The sequence below is a fragment of the Podarcis tiliguerta genome (assembly GCF_965153285.1).
Source record: "Podarcis tiliguerta genome assembly, chromosome: 5".
NCBI lineage: Eukaryota > Metazoa > Chordata > Lepidosauria > Squamata > Lacertidae > Podarcis > Podarcis tiliguerta.
The window spans coordinates 63881620-63903387 of NC_139538.1; the positions used below are offsets into that span (position 1 = coordinate 63881620).

A 21768-nucleotide genomic window follows, 5' to 3' on the forward strand; every position below is an offset into this window, starting at 1 on the left:
TGCTATCTGTTTTTTGAGATTTTCGAGATTTTCTGATGAATATTTTAAATAAATAAATAAATGGTTTCTTCTGCTTTTTGGAGTCGAATATCAAGGTGTTGCAGGATATTCCTAAGCGTTAATTTGTGGGCCACCTTGGGTGGGTATCTGCAACTGAAAGATTAGATATGCACATTTGAGTTAATAAATAAGAGTGGTTTTACTTCCTGCACCAGTACCACCCCTCCTCAAAAAGTCAGGGCAATCGGCATGGGTAGCTGTGCCACCTTCTATGTGGTTTGCCCATTCCTCACGTTGCCCATGTGATATGGGAAGCAGCTGCATAGAAAAGATAACCATGTTGTTGGTGTTTTAAGAGCTGGCTTTAACAGAGACTTGCTTTTAAACTGGTGCTTCAGAGTTCCCTGGCCAAGTACAGAATTAAAATGCAGACCAAAATGTTTGCCCTCACACAGCTGATTTTTAAAATAGCCGGGGAGCAGGGGGCAGAATTGGATCAGAACCATTAACCATTGATTCTTTCCATGGTCCCAGTTAGAATGCGGGGGGATAGAAAATGGCACTATTTCTAGTTTTGAAGAAAGTTGCACAAAGGCAAGCTTTATGACAAACCTTCACCTCTAGTTTGGCCCTTTGGGGCAAACAGCTTACTTAAAATCTTTATATATCCCCCTTTCTTCAAATCTGCATCATTTCCCTCATCACCCGTTAGCAAAAAGAAAAGGTCTTGCAGCCCCTGTGACTGCTGTCTATTCTATTGCTCAAAAGGTTGGGAGAAATAGCGGGATGGGATTGGCGGTAATTGTTTACAGACAGCAACCCAAGTGGCATGGCTTGATTTATTATCGGCCCACAGGATTCAATCCCCGGGAAGCCAAGCTTTGTGCCCAGTAAAACTGGTAATTTTAGAAAGAACATCTGTTTGAAATGAATTTTTATGCTGATGACAAAAGTTGATGAGCAGACCCCTACATGTGTGTTGTGTCCATATGAGCACCACACTCTTTCTTGCCTCTAATGAGAAACATGTACAGCAGATCTCAAAAAGGAGGGAAACAGAGAGAAACAAAAAAAGGGAAAAAATGAATATGAAAGAGTTAATCCCCTCCTTTCCCTGTTCCCCCTCCCTCTCATTTCCTCTGAATAATGAAATTAGTTGTTCCACAGTCTCTTGAAGGACTAGTCTTGGTCTTCTTACAGAATAATACATGCTGAGCTCGCTGTGAGAATGCTCTTCCAGTGAACTTTAATCTCCACATCTGTTATAGAGAAATAACTCTTATTCCCAATTGGCCATTACTAGCAGAAGACTCGGAGTTCATCCATGCTTTAGTGTGTGTGTGTGTGTGTGTGTGTGTGTGTGTATCAATGTACTTCAGCCTTACAGGCATAATAGATTGTTAGTTGCTATTTATACACCTCATTAAAATGCATCCACAAGTTTTATTCTTTTCATTTGACAAATGGGAGCCCAGGCTCTCATTTTGCAAAAGGTGAACAGTTGACCATTATCCAGCATTACCCTTTGGAACGAAAGAAAGAGAAAATGACTATGAAGCGAGGGAGTGGGGGGGGGATCAGTTGCTTATTGCAGATGTGCAAATGACATCGTGCAAAGACTTTCCTCGGGGCTCTGTTGCTTGATGTTGCTGCTTCGTGTATGAATTAACATTAAGTGTCTTGGGGAAATTGTTGCAGGAAATGATTGATAGTCGCCTAATCTTTCAGGAATAGCTTTTCACTTTCTTGCAAATTCTGTCCTTCTGGCCCCCTGCCAATGCTCTTGCCTTTAATTTGGTTTCGATGAAATGATTGGGACAGAGACTAAAGGCTCAAGTGATACGAGTTCAACTCAGATATTCTCGCTTACTGCAAAGAGCACTGACATGCCTCCTCTTTGTGTATCTCTTTTAAAGAAACGGTTTAAAGAAACATCTCCCAGACTGATTGGATGTGATTTATGATTTTTAAAAAACTGATTTGATGGCCTCTGCTCAATAGTTTAAAGGCTAGGTTCATATTTGATGGGTTCCAATCCTGGTGGAGAGAAAAACTATCTCCTAAGGTTACAAAGGCCAGCCTTACCTAGGGACCTTCAAATGTGGCATTGACATCCAGGGGGAATTTCCAAAAGGCAGTGCTTTGTCCTGGATCTTAGGCAAGTCAATCAAAATATCACTTCAATTTTGGCATTTTTTGTAAAAACAACTTTGGGGTTGGTCTAAAAAAAAGCTCAACAACTTTTGGGGTGTCCTTCCCATTAGTGTAGATAATATTGAGCTAGACAGTGCTGAGCTGCACTCAGTTTGTGGTTGCCACGACCCCAACGGGGACCCCTCAGGGTGCCCCTATTCGATGCAAGTCATAGGGCTCCCCTATTGGTGGTTTACCCTTAGTTGGACTCCCTGCAGATGGGAGGGAGTCGAGATATAGCCTGGCTTCACCCAATGCCTAAGCCAAACCGCTCACTTCTGTAACCAATTAAGTTGTGGCCTATTTGAACCCATAAACCTAAATACTCAGGTCCATGTGTTTATTAACTTCTAGGGAACTGCGGGTCATGGGGCCTTGGCACGGAACTGAAATGGACAGATCCTTCCATCTCTGTGCTGTGAATCGTCCTAGAGTCGGGTGCAAAGAACACGCCTACTTCCCCAATTGCCCCTCTGCTCAAGCCAACGGTCAGAAGATGTGCAGCAGTATCAGGTATCTTTCATGTTGGCTCAATAGACCCATGTCTGAAAAGGCACTCCAGAGTTGCTGTTCACCATCATATGAGTGGTTCCAGATTGAACAGAAGGGCTGCAGCAACAGTTGACAGAGCTGCGCCGAAGACATTTGCTGATAAGATGTCACCCACCCCCAATTCTACATGAAGGAGCCAACCAGGCTGATATTGAATCAGACTTCAACAGTGGCTGCCTACGCAGCACCTGAGGGCAACAGGTGAGCTTTGGGGGCACATAACAGATTGCCTGGCATGCACACAGCTCTTTCCTTCAACTTCCCTCTCCTCCAGCTGCCCTGCTCTGCCCAAAGGTAGAAACCAAAGAAAAGCTCTAAAAATGGAAAAGAAATCAAACTGATTAGCAATTGTTGATACTTCTTACAGTTCGGTAAGGAATTTTTTAGAAGTAAATCACATATGTAGAAGTAGCTTCTTATAGGAACATGCTTACCTTTATGTATGTATTTCCTTTTTTATTTTAAAAAATTGAAAAGCAATTTAAAAAAACCAAAAAGATGTTGTCTTTATTTTCAAAGAAAAGGAAGCTTTGCTGAAAAGCAGAGAAGCGATTTTAAAAATCAAAAGAGTGTTCTTTGTAATTCATACTGCAAAAAAAAAAAAAAAAAAAAAGACAAGAGGGTGGGTAAAATGTAAACTACAGAGAGAGAGAGAGAGAGAGAGAGAGAGAGAGAGAGAGAGAGAAGGGACAAAACACACAAACGGTGGAAAGATTTTCACAGGTCTCGATTTGTGTATATAAGCAGGTTGTGTTAGTACAGCAACATATACACTTCCAACAGCCATGATGACAGATGGTGACTCAAGCTGCTGTAATAAAACCGAGTGAAAAGCGGTGTTGGGTTGATGGGCGCTCCTCAAGCGCCACAGAGGCTTCAGATGTTGCATTATTTCTCGGTACAACATTGCAATTAGGAGAAAAATGCCAAATTAACATTTACCAAAACTTCACTGATTAACAGTCTTGCCTAGACTTGCCTAGAGGGGTGGACGCTGCAGAGACGGGTATTTTTGTGCGATAATTGCTCTCGTGTCGCAGGCGTCTCTGCAGTTTGTCAGATGCCGCTAGGTGGAAGATCTAGCACCACAGATTTAAACTGTGGCTGCCATTGGAGTTCCAGCTCCCGTCCTGTGAAGAGAGTGGGAGAGGTGCGGTGGGGAGGAAAGTGGACGGAACAAGAATAGACCTGCAGAATAAAGAAGGGACAGAGAGAACTTGCGCTGTGCATTCTAGGAAGTCGAAGAGTACCGAAACAAAACGCACCTGCCATTTAAATGACAGGTTCCAGGATAAAGGGCTTCATTAGGAGTATGTGGTAACAGTGGGCTGGTAAGAGGGTGAACTTATTTGGTGATGAGTAGGAAAATAAAGCATATTTTCTAATATTTATCAAGTGAAATAGATACGTTGGCTCAGACTTAGCTATCAAAAGCTAGGGTTGCACTAACTAACTGCATTGCAAACAGTGCCGATGCCCCTAATACCTTGATGGTTGTCTTGTTGCTTTACCCCCTAAAATATGTGTCAGACTCTGGGGAATTCTCTCCCTCCCCTGGTGGCCGCAAGGAGCAGATAAAAACAAAGAGTTCTTACTAATGAGTTTATTCAATCATCACAGCAGGAGACAAAGAGTGCAGGCTGCCTCCCTTGATGTTGTTGCTCCAACTGAGCTCCTCCTGCCTCCCTTCCTACCAACAGCACTTCTGTTTACGGTAATTGTCTCTGAGACCTTTGCTCTTGTGCCCTCAATGTTCTGGGAGAAGGAGGGTCAGAAATACTCTCCAGTGATAACCTGTCAGCTGACTGCTCTGTCTCTTTCTCCCCTGTCTCTGTCTTCCCCCCTCCCTTCTTCCAACACCTCCCAACTCTTCTGTTCACCTGTCTCTGAGCTGTGACCTTCCTCAAACTACTGCTGTAGTTCAAGGCTGTCTTCCTCTCCTCAGGAAGCTCCAGGAGAAGGGGGAGGCAACCTCCACCATTCCTCAATCTTTCCCCCTTCAGTCCAGTCCCTTAGACCCAACAGGTACAGATGACGACAACTTTGTGGGCAGTTTGTGAAATGTGCCTCCTTTTTCAGGGTATGAATAGCTTTATACAAATTCTCCCATGAACTGAGAACATAGGAAACTGCTATGTAGCTACACTCAAGTTCTACCTTATTGGGGACTGAACCATCACTGCACCACACCACAGCATACCTAGCCTAATTATTGATGGCACCGCCAAGCAGCAAGCTCAAGAAGCTGCCATCTCAACACATCTTAAATTGTTATGCGTCAACAGGGGCTCTGTTGCAGATCCCAAGCAACACTGCACTCGGAGACCAATCAGCATGCATTAAACTTACAAGAACATCTCCAACCCGTGGCAAGGATGATCATGCAAATCATTTCCCCTTACTTAGCTTGGGTTTATTTTGCTTATCATCCATCTCAGTTCTGAAAGATAATGCAGAGAGCAACCTTAACTCTGCCACATTGGAGGTTTGTTTTTGGGTTAATTTCTATTGTCCGCAAGGCTCTTAAGTGTCATGTCTGTGATAACAGCCTAGAAATGCAGTTGGAGGAGGTAGGGAGGCAGACCTCGTATCTGGAGCACTTCTTAAATGTCTACTTGTATTCATATAAATCTTGACTCTGTAAAAAGCTTCATTGTTCCCTATCCCTCTCTCTCTCTCTCTCCTCAAATTTAAATGCCAGCAATCCAGCAGCCTTCTTGAGTAAAACTATACAATAAAGAGCCCTTTCTCACTTTCCATGAACGGCAATGACGGCAGCATACATTAGTCTAATGGTTTATATACTGTAATGGCCTAGTAATGGGGATTTGGAAGGGGGAGTTACAAAGACTTGCCAGCCACACTGGTATATGTGGCAACTTTTCCAGCAAGGTATTCTCTATGCCTAGAGCAATGTTTTCCAGCTATGCTTCTGGGCTCCACTAGCATCCCCCAGGAGTGGCCAAAATGTTAGTGCCCACCATGCTTTGAGTTTACGTTTGGTTCATGATATTGGAAGCATACCCAAGATATAATTATCGATGTTGACTTTGCATTATGCAAATTGCTCTGGGGGAACTGCCACATGGCTCAGTGGCTGAGCATCTGCTTTGCATGTTCAATCTCTGGCATCTCCACATCGGGCTGGGAGAGACCGTTGACTTGCAGCCCTGGAGAACTGCTGCCAGTCCTTGTAGACATACTGAGGTTGGCGAACCAGTGGCCTAGCTCAGTATAGGCCACTGGTTCGCCAACCTCAATATTGTCAGTATAGGCCACATCCTGTGTTCCTTTGATCCAATTGTTAACCAGATTACTTGTTATCCGTTTTCACCTTGTGGGGTGGGTCTGGGACAGGGAGAGAGGGCTGGGGTTTTGTAGGGTATCACAATGCGTTCCAGGGCTTCCTTAAGAAAGGGCTGGCAAAACCACCAGCCTAGAGAATGGACTTGCTAATTGTAGTCAGCCCTGCAGCTTTGAGGTGTAACCCATCTTATATTCTAAAGAGAGAATGCAAGGCACTTTGCCCTCGGAAATTTCTGCTTTTGCTACGCCTGAAAAGCAGGCTTCTCTCGGCGGCTTCTGCTGCTAGTCTCTACTCCTAGGCTGGAGAAGGAACAGTACTTTTAAAACCAACACAAAAAGGCATATTTCTCAGGTGACTTGCGTGCTGCAACAGGAAGAAGAAAGGAAGTTGCAGCCCTGCCAACCCAAGAGAGAAACCGTAGAACAAAACTGAACTTAGAACAAAACTGCAGCCTCCTTTCCCAAGAACAGTTTTACAGATGGCTATGATTTATTAATGTGCTAAGTGCCATCAAAGCATGACACGAAAAAGCAAGTGTGGTGATGAGTAGGTGGTGGTGCCATCATCTGTCCTTTGTTATGTGTTTATTACTTGTTTCTAGACATCACCAGAGAGTACTGAAAAAGTGAATCCCCCTTGCCCTTTTATTTGCACTTGGAGGCCGGTGTGCAAAGGGGTAGTGGGTGTGCCTCTCCACGCATGAGAAGTCCTGCATCCAGGCTCCATCAAGAGCCCGTGCATCCTCCTCTTTACTAGAAGTAAACTTAGGCAGAGGGAGAAGTCATGGATTTTACATGTAAACGGAAGCCGTGTATTTCTTCAGCAACCAGGTCAATTTGTCCACATTCGTCCTCATCCCCACAACTAGCTTTTAAATCAGCTAACAGAGGATCGATTCATTTTACCTCCCAGAAATGGTTCATTAAAAAACAAAATCAAACTTATTAAGAGCATAAGCTTCTCTCGCCTCCCTTACTGCCTCCTCAGTAATGCTTTTTAATAGTTTTAGGTATGCTCCGACTAGTCACATGTCTAGCATGTTGCACTTGTATCTCTTCTCAGCTACATCAAGGAGAAAGCAGGGAATCCACGGGTCTAAGCTGATACAGACAAACTTCAAAAAAGCAGTCATAATAGATGGCGACAATAGATGGATAGACAGACAGACAACTTGCATACTGCCCTTCATCCGAAGGTCCCAGGGCAGTTCACAACATAAAAATACAAAATGAGAACACAAAATACACAACAGATATGCCGACTCTAGGGGGAAGAGGTGTCGCCAGCCCCCACAATATTGAGTGGGTGGAGAAAGCTGAGCCACTGAGCTTAGTGCGGCACAGCATCAAAGGCAGGCTGCTCTTGAGCATGAGACAGGAGGAGTTGCCCAGCGCCGCACAGCTTCAATGGCTGCAAGGCCTCCTCCCAATGACACGCCTCCCCTGACGAGGCTGCGTGATGTGACATCACAGGCACACGGTTCATGGTGCACATGTGATGTCACGTGTGCACCCCGCATCGCTGCACCCCCAGTCTTCAGCCTGAGGAAGATAGGAACATAGGAAGCTGCCTTGGAAAAACATCAGACCTCAGACTCCTGCAGAGGACTTTCCATTTCAAAGAATCTTGGCTTTGTGCAAACTTGGTTTAAAACAAACAACGGCTAGTGGCTCTTGCTGTAGAAGGCAGCTTCCCAAGTCCATGGGATTCTTTTATGAGCGTGCTGTGGGTGACCCAGTTTCATAAAAATTGCCACATGATTTCAACCACTTCCAACCTGTAACTGTATTCAGGATTCAGCTTTGGTCATGCTACCGGTAACCCACATTTAGGGTGGTTTGCAATGGTATGACAAAAACGGAATCCCACATGTGGCGGAATGTGCACATGACAAGCTTGTCATGAGCTGCAGGCGTGGCTGGAGTTAACACAGGGGTCAGCGTTTTCTCAAATGTTTTCGCATACAGCGATGAGTCAAATGACTGTTGGCACGCGCACACACATGCCTTTATCATAAATCTTCCTACAAAATCAGAAATGTTCCTACAAGACCTCAGGTGGGCCAACACTGACACCAGTATATGCCACTGCAGAACATAGGGCTGAAGAAGAAGAAGCAGAATTTGGATTTGATATCCCGCCTTTCACTCCCTTTAAGGAGTCTCAAAGTGGCTAACATTCTCCTTTCCCTTCCTCCCCCACAACAAACACTCTGTGAGGTGAGTGGAGCTGAGAGACTTCAGAAAAGTGTGACTGGCCCAAGGTCACCCAGCAGCTGCATGTGGAGGAGCAGAGACGCGAACCTGGTTCCCCAGATTACGAGACTACCGCTCCTAACCACTACACCACACTTGGCTCTCAGAAATGTCTCAGAAATGTCCTAGCAGCACAGCATAATGCATTTATATCTATATACATGGTATGATATTAGGCATGGTTGGTCTGCAGACAAGTCTGGATGCAGTGATTGCCAATGAGTATCTCTCATATATATATATATATATATGCTTTCGTAGATTTTCACGGGTACAGGAATGCAGGTTTTGGTGTCCTCGGGTGTCTTCCCGTGTAAAAGTTGGGGTGTCTAGGCGACGTTTCGACGAGGTCTCACTCGTCATCTTCAGGCTGGTGCTTTCGGCTTCTTGTTACTGGAACAGAGCAGGATCTCAGTGTTTGAGTTCCTATAAATACTGTTGAGGAGGTGTGGTGTATAGCCTCCAATGTTCTGGGCAGAGAGGAGGTTCCCAGGCTAGTGTGCCTTTTCTTCTTTTGTTCCTTAATTACTTGAGGGATATCTTGAGTGATTTCTTGAGTGATTTCCTGAATCCCACTTAGGTGGGTCATTAGGTGTGGATTAGTTGCTAAAGCCTTCGTGTCTTGAACTCTTGAACTTTGTGAAGAGTTTTTCTGAGAAGATGGCTGTACTGCACTTGGTTGTGCTCTGGCTTGGCTTCGTGTGTAGGGGCGAGCTGTGGTTTTGTGGCCTGTGCCAGCCAGATCTGTGTAGGGATTGCAGGGGGGTGCAGCATCCGGAGGTGCCACCCTGGTTTGGCTACTGGATGGTGTCTGTAATTTATCTGTGGAGAGGGTCTGGGTTTGGGTCTGGTGTGGTTGATTGGTGATGGCGTTCTGTGTGCCTCTGGATCTGGTGTCAGATTTTGTGGGGAGGGCTAATTTCCAGATGTCTGGCAAGCGGGATGTGTCGTCACGCTTGTTCATGTTGTGAGGGTGTTTCTCTATCTCGATGGCTTCCATGATTATTCTCTTGTGGTGATGTTCCATGTTAAAGAGCAATTTGGAATCTGCAAAATTAATTTCGTGTCCTGTTTCTTTCATGTGTTGGAAAAGAGAGGAAGTTTTTTCTTCTTTTTTGACGGCATTCTTGTGTTCTGCGATACGTGCATTTATTCGTCTGTTTGTTTGTACATTGGACAAACAAACAGACGAATAAATGCACGTATCGCAGAACACAAGAATGCCGTCAAAAAAGAAGAAAAAACTTCCTCTCTTTTCCAACACATGAAAGAAACAGGACACGAAATTAATTTTGCAGATTCCAAATTGCTCTTTAACATGGAACATCACCACAAGAGAATAATCATGGAAGCCATCGAGATAGAGAAACACCCTCACAACATGAACAAGCGTGACGACACATCCCGCTTGCCAGACATCTGGAAATTAGCCCTCCCCACAAAATCTGACACCAGATCCAGAGGCACACAGAACGCCATCACCAATCAACCACACCAGACCCAAACCCAGACCCTCTCCACAGATAAATTACAGACACCATCCAGTAGCCAAACCAGGGTGGCACCTCCGGATGCTGCACCCCCCTGCAATCCCTACACAGATCTGGCTGGCACAGGCCACAAAACCACAGCTCGCCCCTACACACGAAGCCAAGCCAGAGCACAACCAAGTGCAGTACAGCCATCTTCTCAGAAAAACTCTTCACAAAGTTCAAGAGTTCAAGACACGAAGGCTTTAGCAACTAATCCACACCTAATGACCCACCTAAGTGGGATTCAGGAAATCACTCAAGAAATCACTCAAGATATCCCTCAAGTAATTAAGGAACAAAAGAAGAAAAGGCACACTAGCCTGGGAACCTCCTCTCTGCCCAGAACATTGGAGGCTATACACCACACCTCCTCAACAGTATTTATAGGAACTCAAACACTGAGATCCTGCTCTGTTCCAGTAACAAGAAGCCGAAAGCACCAGCCTGAAGATGACGAGTGAGACCTCGTCGAAACGTCGCCTAGACACCCCAACTTTTACACGGGAAGACACCCGAGGACACCAAAACCTGCATATATATATATATATATATATATATATATCCAATAGCAAAAAATATTGGAAGTAGCAGCTTCATCAAATACAGAAACACTTCTTCTTTTTACTATTTATGGATCCTTCTTTTGGATCAGTTTCAAGCCTATATCTAGTCCAGAAGCCACCTACAGCAAACATTTCTTGCTGCCCCCTCTGGGACTGAAATATCTTTGTCTTACAAGGCCTCTCAGAAAGAGAGAAAGCAGGAAGAGGGGTGTTTTGGAAGGTCAAGCTGATAGCTGCAAAGTGATTGTTTCCACATGTATACTTGGTCATATTTCCTTGATATGAACAAGGACAACCAACAAAAATAGAAGGCATCACCCCACCACAATCTATTAAACCAAGGCCCCGGGTTCCACAAGCCACCTAAAGCCATGGCTGATATGGCCCTTAACAGAAAACAAGTAGAATGTTACGATTGTTCTATTCTGGGTGCATTTCTAGCTGTGTCAGCCTTGTGGGAGAGGGACAGCCGTGTTAGCCAGTCTGCAAATGGAAAAGGTCAGAGTTCCACAGCAAGACACCATAATTCTTCAAAGAAACAGGCATCAGAATGTGGATGTGATGATACCATTTTGCTTTACCCCACAACTTGTTCGTGTCATTTCACCAATGTGATATTTTGTTATTAAGGAGAAGGGAAGGTGTGCTTTGTCATTCAGCTGTCTGCTGAGAAGAATAAACCAGCATTGACTCTCCCCTCCTCCCCAAAAATAAAGCTGCATTTGTGTCACCTTAAATATTTATTGTCACCTGTGCAGAACGAGTGCAATGCCTTGGCAAGAATGGGATGCCTTAGTTTTCTTTCAAAAAGAGACACCTAAAAAAATCAGATGCTGAAAAAATCAAATAGCAGAAAATTATATTATAGCCTAATGAGAGCCCTTTTGGAAGGAGGCATAAAGGGAAGTGGGATTTGATCTCTCTGAATTAGCTTTGCTTCAAAAAGTAAAATTCTGGATGAAGCTGTTTATAGAACATGGGTGTTACTGGAAGAAATCCAGCACCCCCAGCTTCTAAAACTTGTTCAAAGGTCAGAAATTTCTTTTTGGTGTGCTATCACTGAAAAATATTATCTCTTTGTTTCTCCCTTACCCCTGTCCCATTACTGCAGATGATCTCTTAGCTTTACTTCCTCTTCCCAGAGATCTCAGGAGACTAAAGCTGTGCAAACAAACACCCCCCAATTTAAAAGGCTAGCTGGAAAAAAGCAAACATGATTTGTCACTTTCCCTACATAGCCATTCTCCCAGTTGGCTACCATAAGTAACTCAGAATGCTGGGGGAAATCCACAGCCAGGAGCTTAAAGAGTCTGCCTGCAGCTGGTCAGGAGGGTCAGGAGGCAACTCACTAGACCTCGTTGGAGGGACCTGCTTACAACAAACATTTCACCCATTTTGCCCCCTGAGCTACACAAGCAAGGCTATCTCTTCTGTCTGATTCCCATCCTTCATGGAGCATAATTCAGATGAGTCAGCAGTGAGGTTTTCCGTATTATTTTTAGCTTTTCATATGTGGTGACCATATGGAACAGATCACCATTCCCAAGGCCAGCCATGTGTGTGTGTGTGTTTTATCATGCTCCTTCATTTCAGATACTATTACTGCCCAAAATGATACATAACATGTGGCGGTGCTGGAAGTTTACATTCTGTTCTGACTACACAGATGCACACAGAGTCCTTCGTCTGACAACAAAATAACTCCTGGTTCTTGCTTAGCTTCACAGCATCACTATTAAGTAGCGTAAGCGTCACTATGCTTCAATGAGTTTCTGTCCTGCGATCAAGAAAAAACACACTACCAAAGCTGCATGGGATCCCACCACAAGCCGGTGGCTCCCACCTGGTTGGGTAAAGGGCATTAGAGAAAACATTGACTGTGATATTTTTCCAGACCATCTTACAAGGATGGGGTTAGAAGGAGCTGCTTTCTGACAGTTTCAGGCCTCTCTTGAGGGTCGGTTCCAGGATATAGTGTTGGGTGGGTTTCTTGCTCACCCCCTAGCAGAGCCAGCCCAAGACATTTTGATACCTGAGGCAAAACACAAAATGGCGCCCTCCCTGCTCAGGGAAGAATGGATGAGCAAAGATCTACATCAGGGTTTAATTCAATATTACCTGACAGTTGAAGCTGAAATCTAAAGCCAATAAGGAGGTGCTCTAAATTACAGAGCCCAGGGAACCCCAGAAGGCATCCCCTGCCATTTCCTTCCTAGGGTTGGGAGGAGATCAGCAGCATCCCCTATTTGCTGAGAGGCCATTGTGGGGACAGCACTCGGGGGAGGGCTGCCGAGGAGGCAGCAAATCTTTCGTCCAGGGAGAGTGCCACAGCTGTTGCTGGTGACGCATTCCTTGGAGGCTGGATCTGCTACCCCTGTGGTTCCTCCTACCCAAGGTGGTTGCCTCAGCTTGCCTCATGGGCTGGCCGGCCCAAGTGCCTAAGGCCATTGGCTTCTTGTGTCCCACAGGGCTCAATCCCATCCCCATGTTATTTAATATTTGCATGGAATTGCTGGGATAGATCATCTGGGGATTTGGGGTGTGCTGTGTTCCATCTTCTTATTAGGGACATCTCTCTCCTTTTGTAATTGTGGAATTTCCTTCCAGTTGAGGTCAGACAGGACCCCTCTCAACTGAACTTCTGATACTTAACTGAAGACATTAAAAGTAATAATAATATAGAAGGCCTTTTAACAGAATTCATATTTTATAGTTTTCTCTTGTTTTTGTTTTTATTGTGTTTGATCTCCTGTGGCTAAGCAATATACCAATTGCCAAAACAAGCAAACAGTAAACAATATCAAGGAAGCTGCAAATCTTATGAATCAATGCTTGGAATCAGTAATGGATTGGATATGGGCGAACTTAATCCTTCAGGACAAGACATAAGCGTCATTGGTCAGAAAGCATTTGGACCCTGGAGTAGGAATGTAACCTGCTCTGAATGGCATAGAACTCCCCATGAAGAAGCAGCTTCACCATTGGGTGGGGGGTGTTGCTACTGGGCTCGGATTTACAGTCGCATGATCAGTGGTGGCTGTGGGTCAGGGGTGCTTAAAGCTAGTGAGCCTGCCGCACCCATTCCTGAGGTCAGCTTTGGTCATGCCTTGGTTGCCACATGCTCTACATTAGGCTACTTTTAGAATATCCTTGGAAGCTTTAGCTGGTCCAGAAGGCAGCTGAAAGGATACTGGTGAGCAACCCATTCTCTGCCACTTGCAGGAACAAAGAAACTCCGTGCAATGACATTGAGTCATGCATAGATCTTTTTTATTAGGTTTATTTATGGTGGGAGAGAGGGAGGAGATGCAGGGCTGCTGCTTTTGGCATCAGCACCACAAGCCTCTCATAATATCTAGTTCCAGCCTTGGGAGCAAAGTTGTCGAACTGGGTAATTGGTTGGGTAGGCAAGAATTTCAAGAAGCACTAATGCAATTAATCCAATAAGAACGCAAATAGGAGTTCCAAAAGCCAACTACTAATCTGCCATTCAGTCAAGAACGCTGCCTTTGGATCATCCCATGTAGTATTGTTTGTTTGTTTAGCTTTATTACAGCTTGCTTGCAGTCATGTAGCCAAGGACATGAAGTCTGCTGGGGATTTTTTCCTTTCTTCTTTTTTGGTGTTGCCTCCAAGGATTCATTATTCTGAAATATAGAGTCAATAGACTTTCCCATGAATGTTTCCAAGCCACTTTTGACTTCACATACACAGACAGGGGGGCTGTTGCACAACTGGGTGGAACTGGTGTCAGAATTCAGTGTGATGCTGGCAACTTGAAAGCAAGGTCTGGGTCATTCTGGGGGCTTATGCAAAGCAGAGGAGAACGTCTTTCAGGTTTAACAGAAGCTTTTTTTATTAAATGAATTTTTAAAAATAGGAATAACAGAGCTCTTTAAAATGTGGACTTGTTATTCTTTGTTGTGAATAGTCAGGAGAAGGTGGGATTTGTGCTTTGGGATTCTGTAGGGTTGCACGCTCTACCCTATGCTGTACAATATCTACTGGAAATTGCTGAGCGAGGTTCTCCAGGGGTTTGAAGCCCTTTGCCATCAGCATGCAGATGGCATGGAAGCAATTCTATTTCTCTTATTCATCTGGCTCTGGTGAAGTGGAAGAAAATGCTAGACCAGTGCCTGGCTGAGGTCACGGGACTAGACGAAGGTGCGATCCAACCATTTATGACATAGCACTGTAAATCTCTAGAAATGGTTTAAATAGTTCTTTCAATTGGGGGGGGGCTATTTGTTTAATTTTTATCTTGTACCTAGATGCCATGAAGTGCAAACTGAAGCTCAATCCACATAAGACAATGCCACTGTTAGGAGGGGCTCCTCCACCCAGATGGGGTAGTTGCTTCCTCCACCAGCTTCAGCTGAGTGGCCACATGTCCAAAAACAGGTCACCTCATGTCATTGTGACACCAGTGACTGACAGGTGGATGACCCCACCCATCTGTCAAACTTCACCTATTTAGGGCAGGGCAAGAAAAAGATCCAACCTGCCAGTTGGATCTAGTTCACCCACCTTAAAGAATCATGTTCATGGTCTGGGGGTCTTCAGCTCGTGGATCCATCATTGTCACTGGAGATGCAACCAGCCACAATAACAGTTATCCCCTCTTATTCTTCTAACACCCATCAGCCCCAGATAGCATAGTCAACATTCAGGGAAGATGGGAGTTCAACAACATCTGGAGTGCCATAAGGTAGCCATTCCTATCCAAAGGAACACCTCTTCCCATATGTATCTCTAACTGTGTCCTTAGGTGATCTTTGGAGGCCTTGCTCTGAATGGTCCCTCCAAATGAAGTGCAGAGGGTAGCTATGGGGAAAATGGGCCTTTTCAGCAGTGGCTCCCTGTTGGTGGAATGTTCTCCAGTACTTGGAGTGATATTGGCGAGATAAGCACCATGCCTGAAGGAGGCGCATTCTATTGCATCTACTGCCTGCAGCAACTTGAAGCTCACAGAAGCAGCAGCAGCAGGGAGGATACATGTGGTGGTGAGGCAACTGATCAGCAGTAGGTGGCAAGGCCAGCAAGCCTGTGCCTGTATGCCATGTGGGTGGGAATTTTTTATTGTTGTTATTGTTTCATGCGTGGGAATTGTAGCTGAGCAGAGAGTGGCAGTGCACCAGTGAGTTCAAGCAGCAGCAAATGGTCACAAACCACCCACCCGTTGCAGGGAGAGATCATGGTGTAGTGGTTGGAGTGTCAGACTAGGACCTGGGAGACCAGGGTTCAAATCCCCACAAGGCCATGGAGCTCAGTGGGGGTCTTGGCCCAGTCACTGCTGCTCAGCCTAACCTCCCACACAGGGTTGTGGTGGGGATTTAATATGGAACGGGATAGCCACATGCACCACCCTGAGCTCCTTGGAGGGAAAGGGTGGGATTTAAAGACCACAAATAAATAACTAGTGGCCTGTATCTGGAGTCTGGAAGAAAATTTGGCCACCACCAATACCTCTTATTCCAAACTCAGCAACATACCCCTAAACCACTGTGGGGCCCAATTATTCACCTAACACTGTGTGTGTTGGTATCTTCTTCTTCTTCCTGTATTTTTTATACTTTAGCAGGGCAATTTGTAAAATTCTGACGGCTGACAAAGATTGCCAAGCACCAAGACTGTGAATTTATCTAGTTCCCTTTTGGAGGAGGTGAATTAAAGTGAAACTAATTCCTTTTTGAAGAAGGTGAACTGGAAATGGAACTACTTCCTTTTTAAAATTAACTTTCCAAGCACTGCCTAGGACTGAGAAAGCAAACACACATTCCTATCTGAGTACAAACAATAACTATTGCCCTCTTCCAGTTTGCCTCTTTGCAGACTCAGAAAACCACTAGTCCTTTCTCCATGGGACTGGCACCAATTTCCAAAGAGCACCAGCTCAAATTCAAAGTCAAGGGAGTGTAAGTTGAATCAGAAGGACCATAAGCTACATGTTGTTTGTGAGCCACAGATTGGCAGGCACCATACTCCCAGCCAGCTCCTTTGGCAGGGAAGCAGCAACCCTATTATTTGCATTTCATGCCCACACTGTTGAGTTTGCTTGCTCATCTTCAGGATTACAAGTCAAAGCAGGGCACATGCTTTTTAAAGGGCATTTGATATTATCTAATGCAATCTTACAAGTTTCAAACCACAGCTTCAAACGAATTGCTTCCCGTAAGCGATTAACATAATTGGGCTAACTAAAATGTGGCCTATTTACCAAACATAGGGAAACCCACTTTTATTTTCCTCCAAGAAACAAATGTTAAAAAGGAAGATTTGTTGAAATCAGACCACGTGTGCAAAATATGTAAATAAAGATGCTTCAGTTGATAATTAGCGGAGACGCATAATTCAACCTACTTCAAATCCGATAGTAGTAGAGCTCCTGGCTTCTATATGGATTTCAAGTATCACGCAATCTGACTGAACATCACTGCCCAAGCATAATTTCCCTGGGACTAGCAGAAACTTGTTAACATATGACGTCCATATCCAAAGGTACCTGAATAAATAAAGTACATTTATCAGGGCCAAATAAATGTCTTAAAGTACTGAGCAAGTTTTGAAGTTCCCCATAATGCTTCTTCAGGCTGGATGTTAAACAACTTGGGGCCAGGAAATCTAAGGACCACATCTTTCCCCATGAAGCTTCCCTTCAACTATGGCCTTTTTATTATCTGAAATGAGGCAGTACAATAAAATAACTTCTATTCCAAAGGTGTTTGGTCCACATGGAAATTTCAACTCTTCCCACCCCAAGTGCACCCATGCCTTCTTTAGAGAAGAGCTAACATGGTGCCCTCCATATGTTTGAACTACAACTCCCATCAGCCTCAGCAAGCATGGCCAATAGTAGAGGTTGGTGGAAGCTGTAGTTCAAAATGTCTGGAGGAGACCATGTTGGCTATCCCGGTAAAGACCTTTAAGTATTCTTCCACCCTCTGAAAGTCCTATCCCTAGAATGCTCAAGCCTCAAAAGGCACAACTGACTAAATTAGCAAACAAATAGTGAAAGAGAAGCAAGAGGGAAGAGAGAAATATAATTATGATAAAATAATAGTAACAGCACCAAAAAAGGGAGAAGGGAATGTCTGATATTCTCAGTTAGCCACTCAGTGTAAGCAGAAGACCAACACGCCCTCTTAATTCCTGAAGAGGTCAAGAAAGCCCTGCCAAGTATCTTCAGATATAGCTAGTTTCTCCCGTTTCATGTAAATCAGTATCTCATTGACTGCAAGGGCTATGACCTGACAAAAAAATTGTCAGTTTTGGTTCCTCTCCATTTCTAACTTTTTCATCCTTAAGTTCAGCTTGCCCTCGGCAGTTTAAAAACTTTTCTTAAAGTTTGCATTAAAATGTGTAAGTATTTTTGAGTACGTTTCTTCTAATATACACATTTTTTAAGCAATTTCCCCAGTAAAATGCATTTTTGCATGCTGTTTTCACTAACACGGGCATATTTGTACAGACCTTTCTGTAACATACTTTTTGTACACTTTTTTATTTTTGGTGCAAAATTGGGGAAAATGTGGATTTGAGAGACTAGCTATGTTTTGGTTCATATATGGTTTCAGGATGTGCACAATAGATACATTTGCATTTAAATGTGAACAAATTCCTCCCCCATGAGACCAACGATCCATATCTCAGCCTGTTTTGTCTTTCTAGCTTTTTCAGAATCAGCCTCTTGGACAATTGTAACAATCTCAAGCTAGAATGCAAGAGGAGTTATGCAAACTTAACTAAATCATGCTGGGTGAAAACATACCAAGAGCTTGCTCGCTAATTTGAGATATTTGAATAGTCATAATCAAGGTATTACCCTCCATCACATTTAGATTGCTATTGTTTTTCTTAAATGGACCACAGGGTCACCTGCAATTTTTGTGTCATCCTGAAAAGTATTTGAAAGAGCTTCTGTCAGAAATGGAAAACTTCAATATAGCATGAAATATGATTTTATAAATGGGAAATTAGGGGTGGGAAGACATCAACAAGAATACATACATATGAAAAACAGAATTTTGGCTGGTTTCTACTCAACCAGGTTACTGTCCTGGAATGACATGATCTGAACTATGTTGTGCAACCAGAACGGCAAGTTCAGCTAGCTAGAGAGAAGTAAAATGATACCATCATTTTTATGATTGCTTTAAAAGAATTTGGCAAATTGTAGAGATGATAAAATTGACTAATTTTGTGTGAGTCAGAAGTCACCAGCCATCTGAAAGTTTTAAGGATTATGTTCAGCTATGACTTGCTAGTATTTGACACCTGCTGGATTTCTTCTTGTTGTTTTATGTGCCTGATATGGGCACGTGTTTCTGTGCCTGATGCTGAGGGTGATCCTGGCATATCTGCCCCACAAGCCAATCAAATGTCAACTGTGTTCAATGCTTAAGTCTCTCACCAAAGTCAATGGGACTTTAAAAATGCCTAATTTTGGCTAGATAGTGCTCTTGGAGTTATATTTGGAGTATTTCCTTTCTTGATATAATGCATTCCACATTTGGATTCTCAAGACCTTATTGGGATGAAGTTATATAATAATGTTTTGACTGCCTGGAATTAATTTGCATTTGACTTTCTTTCATGCCTCCTGTTTAATGGCATTTTATAACTACATTTCTGTTGCCAGTGTGTATTCATGTGGTTATGTTGCATTCCTATTATTAAGAGGTCTTGCTTTTGCTCTATAGCTCTAACATGGCTGTTATGTGTTTATTTATTTGTTATTTAATAAATTTCTAGCCTACCCTTCATTGCTGTCAAACCCAGGATGGGCTTAACAGCGTGAAATCACAACATAAAACAAAAAACTCAGTTACAACAGACAGGAGCTTCTGCGGCATCCGCAGATGGGAGTGAGGTAATAGATTTTTGTGTGGTTTTTAAAAATTGGACTCTCCCTGTCAGAACACTTGAGAAGTCTGTTATTAACTGTATGTGGTAGCATTTCTTGATAATCAGCAGCAAGGTATGGCAATTGTGTGAAAGGGAAACTTGTGACGACTTATCCTTGACTCAGAGGCTATGCTTTGGCACTTTTGGAACTAGAACTAGAACTAGAACTAGAACTAGAACTAGAACTAGAACAACTTCACTTATTTACACTCCAACACTTCATTTCAAGCAAACACTCTTTACAGAGATAGCTAATAACTTTCTTAAAATTCACACTTGAAACCTGTCTCTAATTAGACAAATTCCTCATATAATGGCTATTGGTCTTACACCACGATTAGAATACCCCCCAGCCACTTCTAGGGTCTTTACTTTCCCCTGAGAGAAACAATCTGGGTTGCCCAGTCTAGCAAAGCCCTAACTCAGCCCTAACCAGGTTCAAAACTGATCCCCATCAGCCCTAACTTGGAAAACACTCACTGATCGATAAGCCCTACTTGATAGAAGAACTAACTCCCTACCAGCTTCTGATTGGATGACACTACACCCAGCCCTGATTGGTTTCTGGGTTGCCAGGAAGCTCACTCAGGGTCTGGCTGTGACAGCATCATTGACACAACATTTATTAAACAATCTCTAACATTTCCACAACACTACACAATTGCACCAGTTTCCATAGGTTAACAGTCCTCAAAGACCTGAGCAGATAAATGTATCTCGACCTGGAAAAAGAACGAGTGCCAACAGAGGGGAAAGGAGTTCAGAAACAGTGGGGTGCCACCACAAAGGAGGCCCTTTTTGTTTCATAACATTACAAATGTCTCCCCATATCTGGAAGTAGAGAAGGGCCTCTCATGAAAATGTTAAAGATCTGGTGAAATATTTTATTGAGCCTGTGGGAGTTGCTTGATTTCAGTATATGTGTGTGTGTGTGTGTGTGTGTGTGTGTGTGTGTATGCGCGCGCGTGTGTGCACACAAGCACACATTGTTTCCCATGAAAGCATCTTGAAGCAATTAACAATAAAATCACCAACAATTTCAAATCCAATACAAATACTGTATGGGGGGGTAGGGGAAATCCGTTTAAAGGCTTGTTGAAAAACAAAGCTCTCTAACAGTAGAGATGGTTCCTATCTGCCTCCTATGTATACCTCCTTTGTAAAAGAAACTGTGTTCTTCTACATCCCAGTTAATGTTTAATAAAGAGGGTTTGAAATCCCAAATGTTAATCAATTGGAATTGGTAGATAATTAAGTAAAGCTGGATTAATCATGCTTACCTAGGAGTCAACCTCACTGAATACACTGGAACTTATTTCTAAATAAACATGCAAAGGATTGTGCTGTTATTTATTTGGTGAGGTCAAATTTTAAACTAAAGATTGCCTTTCCCTCTAATAAATGAGGCTTAGGATCTCATACTTTCTTTACTCTACATAAAAATCACCTATATTGAGATTTGTATAGTACAGTGATTTATTTAAATGTGATTTGAAACAATTCTCTGAAATAAAAGGCAGGCAATTAATCAACTAAAATAATTTTATCTGTAGGCACCATTAAGTGATAACGGAGCATTTGCTTACAATACAGTATTCCTATTGCACAGTGCGGATAGGACCATATAAAGCAAGGCATCATCACCTTCCCAATATTTCAAACAGCTGACGCTACAAAGGATCTGGCAGCAGCTTGAGCATTTTACTCATAAACTTGTTTTGGACACAGATTTTCAGAGTAGCCCATGTCAATGAGAGCACCTTGTGCCAAATGGCTGCAGCCTGTAGTATTCATCTCTGGATAAACACCACCACTTGGAAAAGACCATTCAGGGATTGCTTGCATCACAACATGAGGAATATCTGTTGTTGGCATTTGGAATTTGGGGATATTCCTTAACTGTACTGTTTGGAATTTTGACACGGCCCCTTAGGGCAAAGCAATTGCTTTAGTTCAGTTTAAGTTTCAAGCCTGTTTGTTAGTGTGGTTGTTAGTTGTGCCCAGGCAGGAACCAGAAGATTCTTTCTCTGGGTGTAACTGAAGTTCTCAACTCTTGTTCTACTGGGTGTTTGTGGAATTATTACTGTACTTTAAGGACTTCCATTCACATTGTGGCTCAGGAGCTGAACTTATACTTGTTCCACATGGTATTATCTTATCCCTTAAATATGAAACAAATCTCTGTGCCCTGCAGATTCCACCTTCTCGAGAGGTCCGTCCCACACAATCTCAGAATTGGGTCTTGAGTGTGGCATTACCTAACCCTTTTGAACTCTTCCCCATTACATATCAGACAAGCCCCATGTCTGTTGTATTTTTTTCTGGCATTTGCTGAAGACTTACCTCTTCCAACAAGTCTTCTAAAACAATATTTTATTTTATTTTTTGTGTCCCAAGCAGGATATGTGCTGGATTTGTTTTCTATGTGTGTGCACGTAATTGCTTTAAGTGTTTTTCTGTAC

At 43.4% G+C, this 21768-nt stretch overlaps 1 long non-coding RNA gene across 1 annotated transcript in view; it reads right to left on the minus strand.

Annotated features, from left to right (window-relative positions):
* Positions 1-8546: 8546 nt before the first annotated feature.
* LOC310679048 overlaps positions 8547-21768 on the minus strand; it is a 41127-nt gene continuing 27905 nt past the window's right edge. The window contains exons 2-3 of the long non-coding RNA XR_014512094.1: positions 9846-10072; positions 8547-9129 (exon numbers count right to left, since the gene is read on the minus strand). This is a non-coding gene — a long non-coding RNA (uncharacterized lncRNA). The remainder of the gene's footprint in view (positions 9130-9845; positions 10073-21768) is intronic.